The sequence below is a fragment of the Aedes aegypti genome, chromosome 1, assembly GCF_002204515.2.
Source record: "Aedes aegypti strain LVP_AGWG chromosome 1, AaegL5.0 Primary Assembly, whole genome shotgun sequence".
Lineage (NCBI taxonomy): Eukaryota > Metazoa > Arthropoda > Insecta > Diptera > Culicidae > Aedes > Aedes aegypti.
The window spans coordinates 22,119,544-22,145,799 of NC_035107.1; the positions used below are offsets into that span (position 1 = coordinate 22,119,544).

Sequence of the window (26,256 nt, forward strand, 5' to 3'; positions counted from 1 at the left end):
AACTTAACTTAACCTAAAAATATAACGCATTAATCGATAGAAAAACAATAGAAGATTGTAACGTTTTTGCCTGAAATTATCAATTATTTTATTTGACATTTGTTCCAATATTTCAACATTGGATATTTTATGTAACACATTAGTACTATACAAGGGAGGAAGCCTCAGAATCATTTTCAAAATTTTATTTTGAATTCTCTGAAGAGCTTTTTTTCCTGGTTACAATCACAACAGCTAGTCCATATTGGTACAGCATACAACATGGTTGGCCTGAAAATTTGTTTGCATATCAAAAGCTTGTTCTTAAGACAAAGTTTTGATTTTCTATTAATAATGAGATAGAGACATTTTACATATTTGTTACATTTGACTTGAACGACCTCAATGTGATTTTTGAAAGTTAAATTCTTATCTTGCATGAGCCCTAGATACTAACCTTCATCTGACCAATTTATTGGAACCCCTCTCATCGTGACAACATGTCTACTTGAAGGTTTCAAATAAAGAGCTTTTGGTTTATGTGGGAATATTATTAGTTGAGTTTTGGAAGCATATGGAGAAATCTTCCATTTTTGCAAGTATGAAGAAAAAATATCCAAACTTTTTTGCAATCGACTACAGATGACACGCAGGCTTCGTCTTTTGACGGAGAGGCCTGTGTCATCCGCAAACAAAGATTTTTGACATTCCTGACTCTGGTAAGTCAGATGTAAAAATATTGTATAATATTGGTCCCAAAATGCTGCTTTGGGGAACACCAGCTCTTACAGGAAGTCTTTCAGACCTGAAGTTATGATAATTAACTTTAAATGTACGGTTTGACAGATAACTTTGAATTATTCTAACAATGTATGTTGGAAAATTAAAGTTTTTTAATTTTACGATCAAGCCTTCAGTGCCAAACACTGTCGAATGCTTTTTCTATATCTAGATAAGCAAGACCAGTAGAATAGCCTTCAGATTTGTTGGAACGAATCAAATTTGTTGCACGTAAAAGTTGATAAGTGGTCGAATGTCCATGGCGGAATCAGAACTGTTTATTGGCAAAAAATGAATGTTCGTTGATGTGGGCCATCATTCTGTTCAAAATGACTTTTTCAAAAAGTTTACTGATGGAGGAAAGCAAACTGATTGGACGATAGCTAGAAGCTTCTGCAGGATTTGTGTCTGGTTTCAAAATTGGTACAACCCTAGCATTTTTTCATTTGTCAGGAAAATATGCTAATTGGGTCCTAAAATTTTTAATAAAATCTTGTTTTTATTTAAAAAACCGAAAGAGCATGTAAATTCAACTATTTTAGCATTTTTTCCCGCTCAAATAACGGCTATAACATATTTAAACTTTAATTTAAAAATTGGGTCCATAAATGCACCTTGACACTTGAGATCATGTTTGACGTTCGCTTAGTCGACAAAAACACCACAGGGGTTTTAGTTCGACCACTAGGGTTGTTCCTATCTGACATTTCGGAAGGGACACGGAAAACAAAATACACCCAAAATTTGAGTTTAAGCCTAGGGGAGTAGCAAAATCTAAAAAAATGTTTTTTCGACTTAAACCAACGGAAAACATTAGAAAATTGAGTAAACATGTGTTTTTGGCCTAAACTTAAGCGTTTGGCACTAAAATCGGAACAGGGCTTTAGGACCCTATTGAAAACATTTGTTAAAAATATCAACTAAGAATGATAAGCTACTTTCGGGAAGTTTCTTGATGAGGATGTAAAAAATTCCATCATCGCCAGGAGCTTTCATATTTTTGAATTTTTTAATAATAGTTCTCATTTCTTCCAAATCAGTATCCCAGGAATTTTCGAAAACGTTCTCTTGATTGAGAATATTTTCGAAGTCCTGAGTAACTTGATTTTCTATTGGACTAGTAAGACCTTAATTAAAATTGTGCGCGCTTTCAAACTGCATAGCAGTTTTCTTCTTCCAATGCCGGTATTGGCTTCTGAGGTTTTTTTTTTAATTTTAGATAATTTCCAAAAATGCTTAGAGCCAAGGTACAATTGAGAAATTTTATTTTCAAAATTTTTGTTTCTTAATTGAGAAAAACTTTATAGATTTCTTATTTATTCTGTTATATTTTTCTCCAATTTTTATGTTGTTCCTCCCACGCATTTACGGATCACCCGCAGTGACGGATCACTTTGGCGTTCAACATCGAATAACTTGCCCAAAACATAAACGTTTACGTAAAACATATTTTTCCCATGTTATACTATTTGTCTTCTACCATTTGTAATGTTCAACCGCTAAATAACGGTGTATTTGACAAATGTTTATTTGGTACCACCCAGCTATCATTATATGGTTGTTTTCTGCAAGAAGTGCCGTCAGCATTCATAAGCTCCCACAGGTGGTAAAATTCAAATGTTATAGCATAAAACATGCTCGTTCGCTTCGATTCAGTATGAATTCGTCATTGGAAAACATTTTTCTTGATTGTTGATTCTAAATACCAAATATTAGCACTTCTAAATAGTGATCCATAATATGGACCAGGAAATGATTGTTTACTACGGTTATGGATCACATCCAAAGAATGTAGATTTCTTCGCACGCCATCGAGAAGCAGTCTTCCTGCTTGATGAGAAATGATTTTAACAAACTTGATACATTCTACAGAGTCGCCTTTACAGGCCTCTGTTGATGCGAATGGGACATGGGAAAGGAGAAGAAACCGAATAGAGCAGCCATGCGCTCTCTCTCTGGTTGCAGGCAGCATGCTGTTGCTGAAGCACAGAATCAATGAAAACAAGGAGCGCATTGAAACTCTTTCGAAACCTCTCCCAGTATGCCATACCATTTTTACCTCTTCTCTTCTCTTTTCGCCAACACTTCACTTCACTTCTCTTCTCTTTCAATATGTCATCGCCCTATGTCATCGCCCTAAGTTCCCCGGAAGAAAGAAAAAAAAGCTATAGGAAAGGGGAAATGACAAACGGGAGAAATCTGGTTGGGCTAAATTGATCGTTCTTCTCGATGTCACAAAGAGCGTGCCTGGCCGAGTGAGAGAGAGCCGTACTCGGGTCGAGAACGAACGACGAGGTTGCGCTAGATGAATGCTTCGGATCGATCGGTTGCCTGGAGTGAGAGTGTGTGATGGGAAAACGAACGATGAGTCGATGCCGAACTGAGGGTTCGGTTCACCAAATGAAAAAGTTGAATGCGAAAGAGAGCGGGGAGATATTTCGGGGCGTTTGGCTTCGGGTAGCTAGCAGCGGGTGTGATAATGGGTGATGGAAAACGAACGATGGGTCGAGGCCGGACGGAGGGTTCGGCTCGACGAATGGAAAGGTTGAAGGCGAAAGAGATGGGGGATAGTTCGGGACGTTTGGCTTCGTGAGAGCGTAGGTAAGAATGAAAAAAAAAAATCAGTGGGGGTTGTGTACAAGACACGACCGCATGACGTTAACTACGCCATGTAATTTGCTGCATTTGTATTATAGTCAAATGTCATAATTGCAATCTTCCTTTAGTTATAATCCAGAATGTAATGGTTTGTGAATTTAGAAAAGACATATGTTTGTAGTTTTGTTTCATTGTCTAATGCAATTTATCAATGCTTAATAACTCTTTTTGAAAAATTCGGTGGCCCTGAAAAGGGCCGTTTGAATGATTAACACTGTAGCACCGAAAGAATCGGTCGATGAAAGAAGAAACAAGAATAATAACTCTTGTTTTCCACCCGAATGTTGCGCGTGAAGGTCATGTCGACACAAGAACCGCTGAGATTGGTTGGCTTAGAGGGATCCGAAGCTAGTTTGAGTTTCAGGTACTTCTCCAAGAAATCCACAAACTCGATATTTTCCTGGTTGGTAAGATCGATGTTTAAATTTCCTGTCACGATCATTGGTCTGTCCTCCTTCTGATACTCGAATAAATTCCGCGTCATGAAGAACTTCTTTTGCTTCGTTGTGGTATTCGGCTCAATAAACACGCAAAACAGAATCGTTCGCTGGCCCATTATAGTTATCTCTACAGCGCAGATATCACCATAATGGTCTGAACGGCCCAGCTCCACATCATGACTGGTACAAACTTGGCGGATCGTGTGAGGTATGGCCAAGGTAGACGCAGAGTTGTTTTGATGTATTGCTACACCGGCAGCTCTAGCGTAATAACGCTTGGCCTTGGCGGCGCAGGTAAATCCTTTTACCTCTGAGGGGCTGCCAGTTTCGGACAAGGCCAAGATATCAGCCATCTTCATGATGGGATCAGCTGCTATGTCGGATGCATGCACCAAGAGGCTTCGAACGTTTAAGCTCATCACGCAGCAAGCGGATTTACTTTGCTCGATGGCTCCAACCACCTCCAACAAATCGATGACCTCTTGCGTGCTCGGTTCGTCTTCCATGATAATCACAACTTTACAATATACACACGGTATGAAAGATAAGTTCGGAATCTTTCGACTGCTTGGTATGTTGTTTTGATGTCTGTGTTTGGGAATGCATTACTACCTGAAATTAATCCAAAAGCAAGAATTGTGTACTGAGTGCACACAACATCTGGAAAGCATGAGCGTACAAAACATACGCATGTTAACGTTTCTGTTATACTTTAGTTTGGGTACTGGGACCGATTTTTGATTTTACCAAAAATCGTTAAAAGTGGTAATTGTGATATATTTAATAAGAAATATTACTCAAAACAACTCTTTAGTAAACACTTGGTGGCCCTGAAAAGGGCCGATTTTCTTGTTGTGGTGTTGATGGCTTGATGAAGATCGCTGATTACAATTAGGTATCATTTTCAAACGAAGCTGTTTATATTCAGACAAAGTAATGTCCAGCATCTTAGAGATTTTGGACCGATATGTTTGATGGATACCATAGATTGAACAATGCTCGAATGTTGTATCTGAAAGAGAAGAACAAAACAAAGTATAAGATATTTTTCAATATTTCGATCGAATCATATCTACCAAACCTCAAACTAAATTTTTGTGGTGATGATGGTGATCATGACTGCAAGGTTTTAACAGAAGCAGGCGGAGGATAATGATTGAGATTGGCACCATATTGTGCGTGCGCTAAAATGGTTGCGTTGAAATCGGAATTAATTATAAGAATTCGTCGTGTAAAGTAAGTTGTTGATGTTGTTCCATTTTTAAACCGGTGCGAAGCAGAATTCTCCCAGAGGAAGAAACAGTTTCAACGGTGTGTGCAATCCCTTGTCAATGTAGGCGCTAGAAGTGTAAAACGAAAGTCAGGCATTTTTCTATGGTTTGGTCGGATTATAATTACCTCACAGATGAGCCATGAATCACAGTCCGAGATATTGGGTGGCAAACTATCCCAGCATTTGGATGGAAGCATTGTTGGTTGTTGGCAAGAACAAGGCAGAGCTCTACCGGAGTAAGGCCGAGACCCATACTCAAACGGCAGAGATGCCCCGACTGCAGGAAAAATGATGGAGCTTTCGATGATGAGAGAACGTATCCAACAATCGCTGACTAACGATTGAGTCCGATCTACGTGCCGGGCTGCCAGCGTTGATATCGGAGCAAAGCAGAATTCTCCCAGAGGAAGAAACAGTTTCAACGGTGTGTGGAATCCTTTGTGGATGTAGGCGCTAGAAGTGTAAAACGAAATGAAGTCAGGCATTTTTTCATGGTTTGGTCAAATTATAATTACCTCACAGATGAGCCAGGAATCACAGTCCGAGATATCGGGTGGCAAACTATCCCAGCACTTGGATGGAAGCATTGTTGGTTGTTGGCAAGAACAAGGCAGAGCTCTACCGGAGTAAAGCCGAGACCCATACTCAAACGGCAGAGATGCCCCGACTGCAGGAAAAATGATGAAGCTACGATCTACGCGCCGGGCTGCCACGTTGATATCAGAGCAATGCAGATATCTCCCAGGAAAACTATCCCAACACTTGGATGGAAGCAGTTTGAACGAAAGCATTGTTGGTTGTTGGCAAGAACAAAGCAGAGCTCTACCGGAGCAAGGCCGAGACCCAAACTCAAATCGGTAGAGTTGCCCCGACTGCAGGAAAAATGATGAGAGAACAACACTGACTACCGCTGGATTGTCAGGCCAAGGACGAGAAATGCCGGTATCCTCTATCAGCAGCGATGTCCAGATCTCATGATCGTTGAATTACTCGTGTTGTGTGGACTCTTGAGGTTCTGAAATAAGTCAATTTCTTTGTTAGAGACTATATTGTCGGTCATTTAATACTATTGCAAAACTTACCACTAGGCAACGCAAGTACTGACAGTACAGGCCGGTGGTACGAGAAGTACGCACAGTAGCGTTTACTTTCCGCACTAATGTTGCGTGTGAATGTCAAGTCCAGGCAAGTTCCTCCGAGAGTTGTGGCTTCTGAGGGGTCCGTAGCTAACTCTAGGTGAAGATACTGTTTCATGAAGGCGATGAATTCAGTATTTTCTTCCTTCGACACATCTATGTTGAAATCACCGGTGACGACGATGGGCATGCACGATGTCGTGTACGTGAAGAGATTCCGCACGATGAAGAATTTCTTCTGTTTCGTGGTGGTGCTCGGTGAAATATACAACGAAATCAAGAGCGTTTGGGTACCCATAACCTGAATCTCCACGGCACAAACGTCTCCATACTCGTCTGCCAAACCAAGTTGTTCGTCATGGCTCGCACATAGTTTGTGAATAGCATGAGGAACTTCAATTGAAGACGATTCATTCCGTTTGTAGATTGCTACGCCTGCGGCTCTCGTGCTGGTCCGTTTTGATTGAGAGATGCAAGTAAACCCCTCTATTTCCGCCGAAGTTTCGTCATCCATCCATGTCTCACTCAGGGCAAGGTAATCGCCGGTCATCAGGACATGATCTGTGGCTACATCTCGAGAATGGGCGATCAAACTTTGAACGTTCGCAGACACCAACACAACTCCAGAGCCTCGGTTTGCAACGAATTCCAGCACTTTGTCACTGAGAGTTGTGAGGCGATGATTGGACAAGCGCTCCATTTCCGTTCGAAGTTCCTTCATCTTCGGCGAATCGCTTCCCTTGGCATGGTGGAACTTGAATTCGTTCTTGGGATTAGTCAAGTACAAACCATCCAAGGAAGACACTCTGGAGAGTCCAACATAAACCAGCTGCTGTTCTTGGCCTTTCTCGTACTGGAACACGATTTGTGGAAAGGTCCCTCCCTGCGATTTGTGCACAGTAAGAGCACATGCACTAACCACTGGAAATTGGACCCTCTTACACTTCATGTTTCCGAGAGCAATGTTTGCTGAGCGCCTTGCGATCGGTGTCCAATTTGGCTGCAATACACCTGGTCTGGAGTACACTAGAGGCCTAGATTTGATCCGCAACATCGCTCCGATTGCCTCGTTCTCAAACTTTAACCACAACCGGGTTGTTTGATGCTGCGGATCGTCTTCATTACTCTCCACGTACATGAGCTCCCCAATGGCGCCATTGACAATGCCGTCATCTACTTCGACGTTTGTGGTGATCATATACGGCATTCCAACAGTGAGACGCAGCAGATATGGCAAGCCACCAGCTTCCACAACGCTCATTTTGTGGAGCTTGTTCCTTGCACTTGCAAGCTGCTCGTCACTCCGGTAGCCACTAAATGCATCCTCAGCTAAACAATCCAGTCCATCGGTTCCCCTAAGTACCTCGTTATTGTACTGGTCTACGTCGACGTTGCGGTGGAAGAGACGTATGGCGTTGGGCACATTTTCTTTACACCATTCTGCCGTTCGAAAGCGACTTTCTATCAGCTGCGTTTCCTCATCTGAAATTCAAATAATGAATGAGGCAACATTTGTGTGAATGAAATATTTTGATATTACCTGACAACCGAGTACCATTTCCAATCCTTGTCAAAACAGTGGAAAACTGCTCGTCACTTTGCCTCATGACTCTGACAAGGGGGTAAAACTGGAGCGATTGCCAGAGAACTGCACCATGCATGGAATTTGCTGGCGGTTTCCAAGCAAACCTAGCATTTACTGGCGGAAGCTGACGGAAGTCTCCAACAAGGATGATGTCAATGCCACCGAACGCATCGTCAAATTCACCTCGAATGCCTTGCAGCCGTGCATGAATGGAATCCAGCACATTGGCACCGATCATGCTGCCCTCATCGACGATTATTGCCCGGACGTGAGCAAATGCATTGCGATACAGCTGAAGGGTCTCAAAACTCAGCTTGGCGTTGTTTCTGCGCGACATGGTCAAGCGGAAAGCAGAATGGACCGTTGTTCCACCAATCGCTACTGCTGCCTTCCCAGTCGAAGCACAAGCAACATATGCATTATTTTGTGCATTATGCGATTGACTGAACCGGTTGTATGTCTCCATCAGAACACGCAAAGTGAAGGTTTTGCCACTACCAGCCGGGCCAGTGAAGAAGATCTGCAACGGTTTGCGATTGCCATCGATACTGTGGATCGTGTGTATGACGTGCAGAATCAAAGCTCGCTGTTCAGGGTTCGTGGCGCGGACCATTTCGCAGTAAGCTTGCTTCCTCATGACATTGGTCCGCTGTTTGACAACAGCAGCTAATGCATGAGTTGGCAAATTCTGGATGTCATCGTCGTTGGGCTCCATGGTGATGGATCGGACACATTCGGCATTTTTCTCTGTAGCAGCATCTTGTTCTTGGTCAGCATTTGCACCATGCAATCGTAGATATTCCTCGACCGTATGCTCTAGGTTGAACTCACAGTCGTATTCTTTCCGCTTCTGCAGCAAATCGCCTTCGTGCTCATCATACAACTGCAGGAATTTGTTGCAATCGAGCACATCTAGCATCTCGCTGCGAAACGGAAGAAACAATAGAACCATCTCGCGTTTGTAGTCCTGAAGCTCGGTCATCGGGTACGCACGCCAACGCAGGATTCTTGCAGTAGTTCGACGATGATATGTATTTGCAGTTTTCTGCACTTTCGTGTAGTAAGCGGCAAAATCAGCCAGGCATACATCATCCAGTTCCTCACGTACTTCATATTTTTGAATGACATTCGATGTCCATATGTCAATCGAATCGTCGGTGATGCCTTCTTCATCCATCTGTTTAGTACGCTTCCGTGTCTTGGTTCGTTCGTGTGGCCACATAGTAGGGATGAATTCCACTTTTCTGCTGGCTTCTGACATTGGCTGGCGAAGAAGATACCAGGCAGCCTCTTGTGCAGACATCTCTACCGAATTCAGCATCTTGATGCTGACTTTCTTCAGCAGAGACTTGTGCTCTTGATCGGGAAACTCCTCTGCAAGCTTCACAAGATCACGGTGCAGACTGCTTATGCCACGGTTGGTTTTGTTTACGTACTCGACGACGTACGCAGCGCAAGAGAATTCCTCGAGAATGAACTGGAGATCCATATTCGACCGGAGGATGTTGGCGATCCACGGGTTGAATGGATTGGTCCACAACTCCATCATTGACCGTTTCGCCAGAACGGTAGGACGGGTTATTGACGCACGAATAATGTCCAGGTAGTAATCGTATGTGCAACTACATTCCTCGAGGTACTGCTCTAGTGTATCGAAGGCCTTCGTCTCCAGAACAGCATGAATCTCGATTGCTCGCTATCTCAGCTGTCCACAACGTCCGTCATCACCGGAGAGTGGCAACAAAATCCTGGTTTGATCCATGGGCCAATAAGGGATGTTGAATCGGCAGCTTTTGTCACCACGTTTGTAACACGTGAACGTGTGCTTGTGCACCTGGTTTGCATAGCAATCTGGTAAGTCCTCTGCGGCTACGGAACAGAGGCTATCAATCAAGCGAATCGTGGCAGGCATGTTCTCGGAAACCGCCTCACCTGGATCGCAATCCAGCCAAAGGAGAATATGAGCATGAGGACTGCCACGATGTTGGAACTCGATACGTTTAAAATACTCCACTACACGGTACTTTCCGAAAGGGCTATACCGAGATGACTGCAGTAATTGCATAATTACGTCAACAAGCTTGTTGAAGTAAATGCAGCATGTCACCGGATCCTCGTTCACCAAAGTCGCTCGCTGTAGTGCCGAAAGCTGCTGCATGACATCAGCCGGTTCACCTTGGACGTTTCCACCTGACAACTTCTGCAGTGTTTGCAGAAGAAGGGGCCATTTGGTTTCACTGGCGCTTAAAGTGAGAAACATCGTCGGTTTACCAAGCTGGCGAATCATTGCAAACAGGTCTCGTTTGCGCTGCTGCCAGTATTGCACCGAATTAGGAATCGACTTGAGGAAAGATAAATTCCTTTCGATGCACTGTTCCAGAAACTCTCTGTCGTTCAACATGGCGCGTGTAATGTTGGCCGTTGCCATACACTTGAACGTACACTGAAGTCCCTCTGAAACACGCAGCCGGAGTATTTTCATGGCCACGTACAGGACATGTTTCGGCGTCGATCACTGCGCCGCAGTTCGCTGGTGGCCATCATGAACGGTGTTACACGTACTTCAGGGTTGAACACTCTTGGGTGGCCCAAATAAATATCTGGAAACGACAGCTCCTCAGCGTGCTCATCATAAATGATCGATAATGGCACCCTGTTCTGCGCCGGGGCTATTTCCAGACATTTATCCTCGTTCCACAGAAGCGTCTGCTGTTGCCCAATCAGCATTTCAAGGTCGTTTTCGCCGTCCATGGTTTCGATGGCGTCATCATCGCGAATTTCGTTACCAATGGCTTGCAGGTTGTCCTCGCTGTATGTAATTCCGTATCGGTTATACAGCGGAGTCGTCCCCAGGTACTGCAGCCAGGCCTTAATGGTGTCCTTCTTAACGAATCCAGACAGATAACTGGATTTGTGGATCAGGTGTTTCTTGATTGAAACGTTAAAGGACCTGTCGTCATCCAACTGTCGCGGTAGTTCCTTCACCATCTTATCCACATCCACTGGAACATTGATCACCTGTCCGATGATGCCATAATTTCCTGAAACACACTTAAGGTTTGACAACAACTCTAAATAGAATAAGATACTATATTTACCTGCCGCAAAACGCAAGCGGCGAATCTGCATAAAAGGCAGTCGCGGAGAAATCAATCGCTCGGCAATCGGATCCAGTGGTGGAAGAGATGGGTTAGTTGGATAATTAGGATAACGAAATCCGTTAGAGACTGCCAGCGTTGGCACCTTTCCCTGTTTCAGGCTTGTGTGACATGTTAAACATGCCTGCAATCCTTCAGTGAAGGTGACCAACACACTGGCTTCAGCGGTGGTAACTGGCTTCAGATCGTTCTTAAACCACAACCTGTCACACACACCACACGGATGTCCAAAACGATTCTCCAAGAATCTTTTCCGAAACTCCCTTGTAGCTCCTTCCAGGTTCGGTTGGGCACCATTCGACTATTATCGGCAACCAAATTTCAAACGCCTAATACACAGTATTAATCTATCAACACACACCAATGAAAATATTCAGATGATTCTTTACCCTGTCAGCTTCCCGCTGACGAGATTTGCGAGACGGAACAAACAATTTTGCCAGAGATGTCATCAATTGAAATGAACACGCCTCAAAATGCAACTGATTTTGAGCTGCCGAACAGATTCGCCTGTAGCGCTTATGGGAAAGTTACCGAAGAGATTGAGGCTGCCGACAATAGTCACACTGACAAGAGATGTTCGCAGCGTTGTAAAAACGTTTCCAGAAATATTTTAACAAGTCTGTCGGTGTGAATCGATAGAGTATTGAGCAACGCATGAATGTAAACACATAATTTGGCTGTTGATGTCCGAGAAAATTACAAAAGAAGCGCGACATCGGCTTAGACCGCCGAGAATACGTAAGTTCCCCTACTCTGTCCTGGGAATCAGAGGAAATTTCCATTTCGAAAAGATCCTCAATCGGCAGAATTATCACTACGGATATATCGGTTCCAACGCAAAATTATATAACATCATATAATAAAATCAAGAAGCATGAACTACATTTTATCAAACTCGTACTCGTTTAAAGAAAATATTACAATAATATTTATATATATACATATATGCCAAGGTCGTATTTTCAGTTAACACAATCAGCAAGACTTCGGAAAAATAATTGCGTTTTTATATTATTGATAGTGACTGACATATCTGTAGAGAAAATGTTAAACTGTAGATAGAAATTGTGCCATAGAAAGCGCACAGTAACTCTAATAGAATTTCACAAGGTAGCTGATAATCTGGGAATTCATCAGTTTCACAAAATTTAATTTGTATGTTGGGAGCCAAAATTAAAGTAAAACTGCAATACTATACTATCAATGTTACGTGTGGAATTGTGTAAAATTAAAAATCCCAAATTTTAAACATAGTCTATACTTTTGTAATAGTATGTCATATGTTGTTTCTGACTGAACAGGGACTATACAGTCAATTCTCCCCTACTAGATGTTCCGTACCACGATATCGAGAGAACCATAGTAAAAGTTGGCTTTTATGGCTACCTCAATGGTCCCTTGGACTGAGTTGCACTGATTTTGTGTTCTGTAACTCGATGGTCCCTTCAATATCGACTGCAGATAGAGAAGACTTTTGTGTTATTTCAGAGAATTTGGTTTAGAATTTATGAATTATCATAATTTCAAATTAAGATTCCACTTAATAGATGTTTTGTACATCATAAGCTGATAATCGGGGTATTCAATAATTCCACTAAACTCAAATTGTTTGGTGGAAGAAGGTAAAATTACCGCTTATATAATTTCGCAATACATTTAGCGTTTGAAAACTATTGCAAGAATTAACTTCCCCAAATTTAAAAGATAAACAAAATCACGTACCTCGCGTTGAAGGCCCTTCGCCAGCGTCCCAACCACTGGTTGTAGACGCTTTACCTTTGGCCGCCTTCATTCTCTCCCGATAGCTCCGAGCCCGCTCTGCGTCGGTCCTTGGCTGCTTCGGTTGAGTTCCCGGCTGCTCATTCCCAGTACGCTTCCGGTAATTCTTCAGATACAGGGTGGCCAAATGCTGCGACATTTCTCAGATTCACTATTTCAAACTTGTTTTTGTAAAAATCTCCGGGAAACTCCAAAACAGAACAAACTCCAAATTGGAAATTAAAGAGGAATATTATCTTTATCAACACTTTGAAACATGAATGTGATGTCTGTGATAGGGAATTCTCCGAAAAGCACGATCAAATTTATTCGACTCCCTTGTAACGCATTTTGTATGAATATTTTTCGAATTTTGTATGAGCATTAACATCTTAAGGACACCCACCCACCGACCCCCCCTCAGCCTTATGTAATTTGTGACTCAGGCCTTATTTGGCATGCGTTGTACGCAAGGGCATTGGAACGAATGTATTAATAATCTATTTTTATCCAACTGATCGGGTTTTGCTATTAATTCTATCAGTGAGATAAATATTATTAAAATAGAGGTTATATCTACCCCATTGCTTCCTAAGTTGGTTTTGTATATACAGGGTATATGGGTATATGGGATGAATTTTTCATTATTTCTGTGCATAATAATTAGAAATTTGAGATTGCGATGTTGTATTGCGATATATTGATGAATTCGAAATTTTCTTTCTTCACAATGTGGCCATATTGACAACAATCAAAAATCCAAAATGCGCTTCATGTTTCCACATGCATGTTGTTCTTATCATGACTACCAAATTATAAATAAATATATTATCAGCAGTCACTACAGAGCCACTTCGAAGCTCTCTTATAGGGAAAGTGTACCAGTTATGGCCATAGTGGTTCCATATGTTTGACCACATGTGACATTTCGAAATATTTCTCATTTTCAATTTCTTTGAATGTTTTAACATCAAGATATATCTTGAATCTATCTGCTATAACACACTAAACTTTTCAAAATCAGAAGACATTACCCTATAAGTGGTTTACCAAATTGATTATTATTAGAATTAAGGAATACTGTTCGAAACAACTCTTTAATAGTAATGTAGGCCCTGAAAAGGGCCGTTTTTTTCTTGTCACGTTGTTAGACTTTTCCGTACGTGATAGTAACGAGGATGTTACTACCCCGTCGGAAAACCCTCCTGTCGATACTTACAAACTTCGTTTGCAAGAATTTCCTCCTCCTGCGTTGGCGTGCCTTCTTCTTGATCGTAGAAAGATTTCTACGATCAAAGGTCACGCGTTTCTTCGTGGCGACACCTCCTGGTTTCGTCATCTCGAGCGCTTCAAATGAGAATGATGGCAGACAGATGATGTCTGCATCTTTTATACTCCCAGAATATAGACTTAGGCTCCTCCCATTCTAGAATTTATCATAGACATTATGAAACAAGATTATTTTTTTTCGCTGCTGTGAAGAAGAAGAATTTGCATCTTGTGAGGGAAATTTTTATCTTGGCTTTGGCAATGATGGTGCATCACAACGGAAATTGGAAAACATGCGTTCAAATATTACGTAACGCAACAGGGGGAGGAAGAGGGTCTTTCGTAGTGTTAACATAAAAATTTAAAATCTTTCATTACATGGGGAAAGAAAGGGAACCAAAGCTAGAAAATTTTGCGTTACGTAATATTTGAATCATTCCTTAACAATAGAAAATATATTGCATCCCAACGGCACAGCAGCAGCGTCCTCGGAAACATCCTCAAATTGCCGTATTGTCAATTATTCGTAATAAATCAATTGTTGTATGCTGCTATGAGATGAATTATGAAATTAAAGCAAGTATGTGATAAAGACATTAGGGAATATTACACAATTAACTCTTTAAAACACATTTGTTGGCTCTGGAAAGGGCCGATTGAAATGTTGAATTTGCGTAACACGGACACATTTTGACGGCGCACTGGTTGCGTCCTCCTCGCCCGATGAAATTTACGGTGCGGATGACGATGTGCGCTTCAACAAGCGGCTTTGGTCGATTTTCTTCTGCCATCTCGAACAATCAGCTTGCCTCTGGTAGCGAGGAGCTGAGCAGGTTTGGAGGAGCTCTTACCAGCTCGAAAGCGAAAACAGAATGAAACCGAATTCAACGAAGAAGGGATGCTTTATACCCTTAGAATAGCAGGTGATGCTCCTCCTTTCAAATTCTTCGTTTTCTTATCTGGGAAATAGGCTATATGAAACTGATGTCTGGGTAAGGGAATTACAAGATTAGCATCATGCTGTTATTGCATCCCGACGGCACTGCAGCAGCGTCTTCGGAAACATCCTCAAATTGCCGTATTGTCAATTATTCGTAATAAATCAATTATTGTATGCTGCTATGAGATGAATTAAGAAATTATAGCAAGTATGTGGTAAACACATTAGGGAATATTACACAATTAACTCTTTAAAACACATTTGTTGGCTCCGGAAAGGGCCGATTGAATTGTTGAATTTGCGTAACACGGACACATTTTGGCGGCTTTGGTCGATTTTCTTCAGCCATCTCGAACAAATTAAGGAATATTACACAATCAACTCTTTAAAACACATTTGTTGGCTCTGGAAAGGGCCGATTGAAATGTTGAATTTGCGTAACACTGACACATTTTGACGGCGCACTGGTACAAATCCTCCTCGCCCGATGAGCTTTGCGGTGGCGATGACGATGTGCGCTTCAACAAGCGGCTTCAGTCGTGGCGGCGTGTTGTTGTTCCATTCGCGTTCCATTGAAAACTGAGCTGAGAATGCGAAAGGCACTCGAGACTTGCTCGCTGACCATGTTCACAGTCTGACGGCAAAAAGAAGAATGAGCGAAGAAGCAGGAATTGGTCTGCTTTTATAGTGCGAAGCGGAACGCAAAAGAAGCGTGGAAAACTGCTTGCACGTGATTGGTTGCGTAAGAAAGGGGTCGACATTTTCCAAATTTTCAATAGTTTATTGTTGATATTCAATAGTTTTCTCCATTCGAGAAAATTGCTGTATACATTTCCGACCGATTGGTGGGAAAATTTTTAAAATCTATAGATAAATGACTGAGTTATTAGCGTTCAAAATCTTTCAAAATTTCGTGACGGTCGCAAAATTTTAGATTTTCAATTGACACCCAGTATATTGCCGTAAGACGTAGTTAACGTCAAAAGTTATTTTTGGAGCAACAATTTTACAGATATGATAAAATCATTTTCTCCCAATATTTTTAAAGAAAAATGTTTTAAGTTTGATGGGAACTGATATGAGTAGGGAAAGTGTACCAGTTATGGACATAGTGGTTCCCTATTTGGACATTTGCGAAATTCGGATAGCTTTCACATTTTTAACTTTGTGAATGTTTCAACATCAAGATATATCTTCTATCTTACTGCTTAAACACAAAAAAACTTTTCAAAATGTTGATACATTCAAATTATCCCGTATGGCGAAATAGGGAACCACTATGGCCATAACTGGTACACCTACCCTAGTTTTTTTTTTTGGATTAAAGTACGTCCTGACGGAAGTTCTAATATAGTATTATAATTGAAAATAAATCACGCCATCATAGAGTAACTTAATTAGTCCTCAAGTCACATTTAACACACAATAGAAAAAACAATAGGGTCCTAAAGCCCTGTCCCAATTTTGGTGCCAAACGCTTAAGTTTAGTTCAAAAACATATGTTTACTCAATTTTCTAATGTTTTCCGATGGTTTAAGTCCAAAAAACATTTTTTTATTTTTTTTTTAATTTTGTCACACCCCTTGGTTTAAACTCAAATTTTGGGTGTATTTTGTTTTCCGTGTCCCTTCCGAAATGTCAGAAAGGAACAACCCCGGTGTTAAAAAGTTGAACCCCTGTGGCATTTTTGTCGACTAAGCGAACGTCAAACATGATCTCAAATGTCAAGGTTCATTTATGGATCCAATTTTTGAATTAAAGTTTTAATATGATATATCCGTTATTTGAGCGGGAAAAAATGCTAAAGCAGTTGCAGTAACATGCTCTTTCGTGATATTAAATGAAAACAAGATTTCATTAAACATTTTAGGACCCTATTGCTTTATTTTTAGAAGACCTTTCAAAGCACAATGACAATCATCGAAATTGGCAACACTACTGTAAAAAAAATCGATTATATTTTCCACATATTATTTTCATAATATGTTATTCTGAGATTACCAATTGAAATATTCGGAGAAAAACGTTTACAATTTGCTGTAGATCGATGAATATGCGTACATGATTTTAAAAGTATGAGACTTTTTAGTAAAATGACCATAAAGAGTAAAATTTATACTTAAGACTGCGTTTAAAACTCACGGATTTGCTCTCGTTTAAACAAATATAGTTTTTTTTAGTAATCTAAACTAGTTTTGAAAACGCTTTTTAGTTTTCTCTTTTGCTGGGAGTGAAAGGATGGTATATCAACAAATTTGGGCATAAATGGATAAATCACTAATGTTACCTAATGTCAGTGAATGGTGGAATATACCCAAGCAACACACATGTTATAATTGTGTATTATCAACTGATATATGACCAAAACAAGTCATATATGAGTTCATAATACTCAATTATAACATGTGTGTTACTAGGGATAGTTCCTTTTTTAAAGCTACACATTTAGTAGAATAGTAAAGGATACAATTTGTTCATAAAAATGAGGATTTTTGTTTTGCGAAAAATAGTGCTACGTGCTAAACTTTGACAGTCGGCTTTTCTAAAAAGTTTTTGGTAAAATTATTTAGCTCTTCAACCAAAAGCATTTTCTATAAGATCTTATATTTTCATAGCATTGTAGAATAATAGTTGAACGATGCACAGAAAACCGATTACAATTTTATCAATAAATAAAAAAGATATAGCATAAACAAAGTGTCCACTTTATAACATGAACAGTCCTTACCACTGATGTGTAGCGATGTCAGAAAAAAATAACATACAAATAAAATCTATGCAAATTACGAGATTTGTGAAAATCGTGATATTGCGACAGAAATTACTTCTGTAAAACTATTGTTCTACAAATAATAATTTATGCGGAAGAAATCGTAAAGAAATTTTCACAGTGAGCTCCATTTGAATTGATATTTTTTTTTAACTGCGTACTCCGACCAAAGAAAAAGACATATCTTGAGCATTGTTTGCAATAAATAGGCGATTACTTTTCTTTTCAGGTCCCTATTACTTGAATGATTCTATTTTGTTCTCTTACGAAAATTTTTGTTTGTTCGCCCTTTTTCCCCTTTTTTTTTAAACAAAACATGGCAGAAATGCTCTTCCGGATATTTCAATTTCCAAGCTTGTCATTGAAAAGCATTTATTTTTTACTCAAGTATGCTATAAATATAAAATTAAAGAGAATACAATGAAAAATAGTGAGGTGATATTTAAGATTTGTTCGCCACTGTATGCGTTTTTGACCCATTTTCAACCCAACAACGGTTTCTCATTGACAACAAAAAATTGTATCAGAAAAAATAAAACCTTTAAATATTGAAAGCTTGCATCTAATAATGCATTGAAATGCCCCTCGTCCGCTCCAAGCCGGAACGAGTTTCCTGTCATTTTCACACCACCACCCACCACCCATCGTAGATGGCTATGCGCTTCTGCTTTTCCACACCTCCTCGGGAAGCGTGTGAGAGAACGAGTGAACGACTCTCCTTTTGTTTACATAAACACGCTAGGAAAATTTATCGCTGAGCGTGTGGTTGTTTTATATCTAACAAGATTAGATTAAAATCTAAATGATGATTGAATCAACCGTATGAGGACTGGGTCATTAACAAAAAAAGGGATTTAGCGATGATTGGATGTCATTTCCTCAAGACTGTCAATTGAAATGCCATGCAATCAGCCTTAGACATAATTTTCTCTACCCACAATTAAGACATGCACCCCATAATCACATGCGCCGCCGATAGCGGAGAGCGTGCTTCCGAGAGAAAACTCGATAAAAAAAAGCACACGCACACCTAGGACAGGACGTGACAGCTCAACTAAGACTGCCCCGTTGTGTTTCAGTCGATAACCTTGACGATACAAAAGCCAGTGTTACCAGTATCATTTTTAAGCAAATCTTGTGAACAAATTCAAATATAAAGGCTCATAATTTGGTTGTTTCTTGTACGATTCTTTCATTTAGTGCAATGGAGGACGCTCTATTTAAAAACAAGTCAGGTTTTGATTCAAGACCGACGATATTTTAGAGAGAATTGACACAATTCCCATTATATTGGTCTCAATTAGGCATTTTTTATGTATTTTAACATTGTAGGAGTACATGCTTTGAACTTTACATCGAATATAAATAGATTGGCAATAAAAAGATTTTATTGAAAATTTCTAAATTTTAGATGAAAACTCTAACCGATGAACTAGCAACACGGCCGGACTAGCAAAAAAGTGCCCTGTTGCAATCAAACTCAACGATGTGAAAGTAGGCCTTTGCCAAAATGACCAATGAGAAGTGGTCTTTTTTGACAGGCAATTGGTTTCATTTTTGTACTTCGACCTGTCCGGTCTTGTCTTAGACGCACACCACCGCACGCCTCCGTATGATTTCGCGTGTATTTTTGACAGAATCAGCCGTCGTCGTCACAACAAAAACAACAAAGGAGCTCACGCAAAGGCCGCAGAAATTTTCCTTTCCACATTTTGTGGCTCGGAAAAAGTGAATTTAATCGGTTGTGTGTTCTTGAAACAGCGAAGTGAGTGGTTCTTGTATCGATTGCCGCGAGTGTGAAAAGTGTTATAGCCCGTTTGTATGGGAAGGGTCGGATAGAATATCCAGTTTCGCGTTAGAATAGTTCCCGGTAAGAAAACGGACCGTGTTTGTGTTCTTTCCGCCGTGGTTTCGTCGGTTCCGTCGAAACGTTTCGTGTTCGGTCGGGATCCCTCTTGCACTGTTCATCTTCATTCATCAGGCACCAGCTAGGACCGGTTCTGAGCCGGTCACCTTTCGTTGCTTCATCGTGGGAAAATCTCCCTCTTCCTCAATTCGGTAAGTAATTAGATGATTCCTAGAAAAAAAAAAACTGAAAATCATGGGCGGGTGGGAAATTCGTGTCACGGTCATTGGTCATGTCCAACTCCTAGCTAGCACCGCGGTCATCGATCTGAACTTGAAAGCCTCAACACGGCGACACCTTTTTTTTTTTGTGCGAACGTCAATTTCCCTAATTATTTCTCACGTCGCACTATGGGGCATTTTCTGAATCAACCTGGCCAAAAGTATTTCGATATGTGTTTTTGCAATTTTTATATGTAGTTAGTTGCGGAACAGGTTATGAACGAAATTTTGATGAATCCTATCTGACTTAAGGCGGCATCCATTTATTACGTAAAGTTTAGTATGCTGTTTCGCTCAAGAAAAGTAAAGACATTTCTTGACTGAATGGGTCAAGAAATTTCCCGCAGAAATGACATCTCTTCTCAGTTGCGTACTTCTATCAGAAAAATGTGATTTTCTGGGCCATTTCTGGGAATAATTTTCCACGCATCGAAATAGGCGATTCCTTTTCTTGTCAGTAGCAAACCAGGCTTAACGCTAAAATTTAAAAAAATGACCCACTCCCCCATCTTTCCCCGTAACGCTTATTGTATGAAAAATTGTTTTGTATGAGCCGTAACGCTTGAACCTACTCCCCCTCCTCCTAGAGCGTTACTTAATTTGTGGACAGCGCCTAAGACATTAAGGGTCCAAGTAAAAATGGAGCAAATGTCAAAAATGGAAAAGCAGTTTTTGTTTCGAGAAATAGAGAAATCAAAAAAAATAACAAACAGCCTTTTTGTTTTGCAAATGAAACAGCTGTGTGTTTTTATTTTTTCGATCTGTCGATTTCAACGGCAAAAACTGCTTTTTCAATTTTGACATTTGCTCAATTTTTACTTGGGCCTTAAGGCTGATCCATTGATGTAGGCAGCGAAAAATAAGGCAAAATTCATAACAGATAATATTATGTTCAAGGAATATAAACTTGATTAAGTTTTCTTCAGATGGATGTCAGAAATTTAACCTGGTGTGAATAAGTACAACAAAACCGAAAAGAAACAGGTATAAATGCTTTCCTTTATGTTGCTTAATTTTTTAAGAAATTTCGCATCGCACTTATTGCTTAAATTCTAAACAAAATGTTTCCAAGAAAACTTATTATGTTTTAAAAAAGAATTTAAGATGTTTTAAACAAGAAATTTCAAATAATATTTTAATTATTTCCAACTGATTTGTAACAAAATGTTTGTCACCCTTTGATATTTCTTGAAGAATTTTAGTATAATCAAATTCCTCAAGGAATGGCAATCGGTGGCTTCAGAACCTTTACTTTAAATATCTTGGATATTAGCCAAATAATATTGTGGAATTTCTTCACACTTTCAACGTGAATTCATCCATTAATGGATTCGGGAATATATGTTCCCTGATCCAACTGAAACAAAAAAAAGCTTTCAAAAGTTCAGTCTTCTCTCGCATTTTGTCCAAAAAATCATTAATTCTGTAAAATCTTGTATTTCGTCAAAAGCTCTACTAGGTATTCCTCTGTAAATTCCTTGAAATAGTTTACCCAACAAATTTTCAGGGATACTTTATTAACCTCCCTAAACTGGAATTGTAAAACATACTTTTTTTAACTGTAACTTTTTTATTAGATTAATTTTAGTAGTAGATATTTGGCTGGTGTTAGTATTTAATGTAGGGAGATGCGATGATTTCTCCAGTGGATACGAGTAACAGATCCTGAAAAAAGGTACAAGTGGTAGTCGAAACACGCGTATCTGCCAAAGATTAGCAATTGGGGTGGAATTAGTAGGTACAAGGTACTCAAATCTACTTTTTTGATACTCTATTGACATTCTGCTTAAAGGGTTAGAATACATTTAAAAGCAACTTTTTTGTTTTTCGATATTTTTTTACCAAATTTTGATAAACGAAGCAGGAACCCCATGGTTCCTGAGTTATTACGGAATCAAAATGGCTGTTTCAAAACAACCAATTGAAAAAAGTGGATTTGCAATGTAAAGTCAGCTACGTTTTAACAATTATTAGCTCTGTAACGATGGGGGACGGGTGTATAGAAGTCTGTCATAATCACTTAATGGTGCGGATCACAATTTACAGATGTTCCGGAGAGTCGGTACCGGGGCCATTTTTTTGTAAGCGATAAAACACTATCATGCGACACATCGAACTTCATAATTTTTCAAATGATTGCATTCCATGACTGAGTAGACTGGCCCTTAAACAAAAAAGTTGTAAAACTCAATGGGGCACCCCCTAGATATGAGCCTTAGGGTAAGAAAAACGCTCTCTCAAAATTTCAACTCAATTGGTTGCTGTGGAGTTTCGATTATTGATAGAAAAGGAATCACCCTCCACGCAATGCACGCACAACTTACCCAGGCAAGTGCCAGTTCACAAGTGCAGAATGAATGCAAGTGTGCAAGTGACAATTGCTCTTCACACAGGAAACCGACTGCTGTGATCAATTCTATTGCCATACTTCAACGCAATGGATTCTATATCTCACAGTTGTTTCACCAGCTGGCGCATTCGATTTGAAGTTTGTATGGGATATTCGTCTCAAATATATTGAAAATTGATCCTATGTCACTGTTTCGTTCCGTATACTAATTGTTCGCGTTCAAATAAGCCCAGAATGACAAATACACTAGTTGATACCCTAATGAACATAATTGCAAAAGTTTGTATCTGGATTTAATCTCATTTTCATTACTCTTTCAGTTGTTGAAAGTTAGGCTTAGATCAGCACTCCCGTACAGTCACGGTCATAGGTGGCTATGATGCGCTTAGTGGCTACCTCCAAGCTATGTTGAAGAAATACAAGCAGTGTTGCATGATATACTTCAGATAGTTAAAACACCAACTTTATTAATTTTGATCATGGTACAATCTTCTACAATATTCTTCGCTATTACATCAAGTAGCGTTTTTGACATTCTGGGTTCAATTGAACGCGATCATCAATTTTCCTGAACTAAACAGTACATGATGTGCTGTTGCTCATATGTTTGAGCTGAAAATCCCATATTAACTTCAATCCAAATGCGCCAGCTTATGGAACGACCAAATGAGCTGAATTTTTCAGAAAGGCTTCGTCTAACCCCAAGAAATAATCCTGGGGGGTGCCCAGTGGAATCATACTACTTTATTTTTCTCCCATACTGAGCTGGGCCAGTCTAATGACTGAGCTGCACAGTACAAAGCCCATTTGAAACCGGTTCCGGGATCAATAATTGAAAATCAGTAAACATTGTCATGTGACACATCAAGCTTTGTAATTTTTAGAGATCTTTAATTCTATAGGTGAACATTTTTTGACAATGTAGAACTCATTTGGCCACTATGTAATCATAATGGGATTTCGAAAGAACCTATTCTGGGACATAGCGTGTAAATACTTTCATACGACACATCAAATCACAGCGGCAATTCTGTTGTTCATTTGCGCAATACTGTAGACAAAAAGAAGATTGTTGAATGTAGGTTTCTATAAGGAAAAATTACTTAAGTTCGTTCATTTCGTTCTCTACAAGGCTGGAGTATGGAAGTTATCATGGTTTTTAAGTATCGATTTGTTAGATTTTGCTGTACCCTTCGTTAACGTACCGAAAGTAATTTGTGTGAAAAGGTGAATTTAGTGAAGTGTTTAAATCGATTTTTGTGTCTTTTGTGTGTTTCCAGTAAATTGCACGTCCTTCTGGTCGTTTTGACCGCGAATCTTCTACCGTTGTGATTATTCGTACAAAAAAGTAATTTTTAGACTTGCAATTTGTTTTCTTGACAATATGTTAATTTACGTCATTCGCGTTGGACTTTTCCAGCGCTTAGGCGCTTTTGTATCGTACGGTTGCAAGAATTTCGTCTAGTGGAGTTATTTGGGGTTTCCCACGGCGTCTCTGGGGCCATCAGCACAATTGATTTTGAACTCGGGCATCCACTAAAACCCGCCTTTAAGGTAGCTAAACGGAGGGATGTGAAGTTCGTCAACCCTTCGAACGAAGTACTCCGATGGTCACCAAAAACCGTCGTAAATTCGCCTTACCCTACGGAATCTCGAGCGCGATCCCCGTACGTAGCCAATAGTCGTACGCCGGATCTGACCTGATCTGAAGTAAGGGGACTTCATTTCATCGCATGCAGTCAGAGCCCCCAAAACAAAGCCGTACGACGGTACGTTGGCCTCGACCCTGAGAAGACGGTCATAACCCGGGAAGCCCGACAAACCGTCGATGCAGCTCTCGTAGAAGACCAAAATCGGAAGCCTTCCGTCCAGCCTCCGCAACGATAAATCGGCCATACTCCCCGAGCTCAATCCCTTCATCGCTGCCTCCATCACAGCAGCGTCAGCGGAGAAGCTACGTTCCCACCATTGCTCCGAGGAGCGAGCAGAAGCAACATCATCGAGTCATCGTCATCCAAAAATCCTGCGCAAGTGCGTGGAAACCTTTGTTCATGCCAATGATAGTTTCCCTTATCACCCGTTACCGTAATTGAGTCCAACTCGAATGAATTAAAAATTTCCGTAAATAAAGTGTAGTTGAAGTTTTGAAAGCTATTTGATTTATTTTTTGTTTCGGACAATTCTGAAAAAAATCACCCTTTGACGTACGTTTTGTTTTTTTTTTTTCGTTTTCTGGTAAGTTCGCCTTCAAGACTTCCAAACTCCATTTAGGTTCAGATCGGGTTAAACGGGTTTAAGGTGTTGAGGACAAAATATTTGTTTGTTGCAGGTAAATTTTTGGCGTGAGGGTAGAAGGTTCGTCAAGGTGAGTAGGAAGTTTATTAAAGCCGTTCACGAGTCCTCTGAGGTAAAGGATCTCTGGAACAGTCGGGCAAAGTTCAAAAACGACCGGTGGTCTCTCGGTTATTGGGAGTGGCGCTTAAGCCACCGAGTTTTTGCAGAAAAAATATTTTTGGGGAACTTTTAGATGAAAATGTTACCAGTATTACTGCAAGATAACTGGAAAAACATCCAAAGGATGCTCTTTGAAATACCTGGATGAATCGATTCTGAGAATTAGAAAACAAATTTGTACACGAAGTTAACTAAAAATTTATAAACGAATTGCTTCAGGAATCTCTTGAGGAACTCCAACAAATTATTTAAAAAAAAGTTATCCGTGTATTTGTTCAAGTATGACAGCAAGCAATATACTGGTTCGCGACTAAAAATGGGTGAACCAACGTGCAAAGTTCGATTTTTGACCAACTTCGCCGCGTCGCGAGTCATTTCGCTATAGTGCGCATCTATGCCCTCCGCCGTGTGCATTATGCGCACTGTTGAGAATCGAGTTGCGACGCGGCGAAGTTAGTCAAAAAATAAACTTCGCAAGTTGGTTCACCCATTTTTAGTCGCGGAGCAGTATACTTTTAAAAAGAGAAAGAGAAATTTCATCGCAAAAGATTTTGCTAAAAGTATTTCTGAAGGGGTTTTTTGTAATACAGTTAACTCTCCCTTACTCGATATTCCGTACCTCGATATCGAGATTGAGAACCATAGCAACAGTTGGGTTTCAAGGCTAACTCGATGGTCCCTTGGATCGCAGTTGCACTGGTTTTGTGTTCTGTAACTCGATGGTCCATTCAATATCGAGTTAGGGAGAGTTGACTGTAGTTATCCCAAACAAAGTCATGATGAGATTTATCAGCAGAAATCTCAATCAGAGCTGGGAAAAGTTCTGAAATTCACACTACAGTAGGCAAGCGTAGCAAATCACAGTCAGCGGAGCCAGTGAAACTCACGCGTATCGCTGCTGTAGGCAAAATGTCTTGAAAAATGTTCTATTTTCCGCATTTACAGCCTTCAATGACACTACTGATTTCGAAAATTCACGTACCCAACATAGGCGACTTGATGAGATTCACAATTTTGAACTACTGTGTTAGAAGAACCACGAGATTTTCGCAAAAACTCAAGCCTACTACTATTACCATTCCCTACCATAGCCTACTACTATTACCATTTCTCGATATCGAGTCATGGAACATCGACTCATGGAGGTATCATTGTACTAAAGTCAGTACTTGAAATCAGTGTTTCCAAACTTGATGGATGCAAAGATAGATCGTGCTTTCAATACACTTTTGACGTCGAATTAGTCAAGAGCGTGGAACTCTTTTTAGAACGTAGTAAACCACCTTTGGGGGAACATCAGAAGTCCATATTACGAGGACATGATTAAAGAATTGTTTGAAAATCATGCCAAAATAGGTAAACATTCTAAATACAAAATTTACTTCAGCTTTTGCTAATTACTATTTTTCATGCAATGCAGGTGGGAACATGTCTTTGAAGATTCAGTTTATACACTCGCACCTGGATTTTTTCCCGGAGAATCTTGGTGATGATAGTGACTAGCACGAAGAACTTTTTCACCAACAGATGAAAACCATGGAACGGCGTTATCGTTGCTGGCTTCTTTATCGCGAAA

At 40.2% G+C, this 26,256-nt stretch overlaps 1 protein-coding gene across 1 annotated transcript in view; it reads left to right on the forward strand.

Moving 5' to 3' along the window:
• The first annotated feature begins 19,395 nt into the window (after positions 1-19,395).
• LOC5567111 (cytosolic purine 5'-nucleotidase) overlaps positions 19,396-26,256 on the forward strand; it is a 200,609-nt gene continuing 193,748 nt past the window's right edge. Inside the window, exon 1 of the mRNA XM_021839127.1 lies at positions 19,396-19,807. The gene's annotated coding sequence lies outside the window, so the exon portion shown is untranslated. The remainder of the gene's footprint in view (positions 19,808-26,256) is intronic.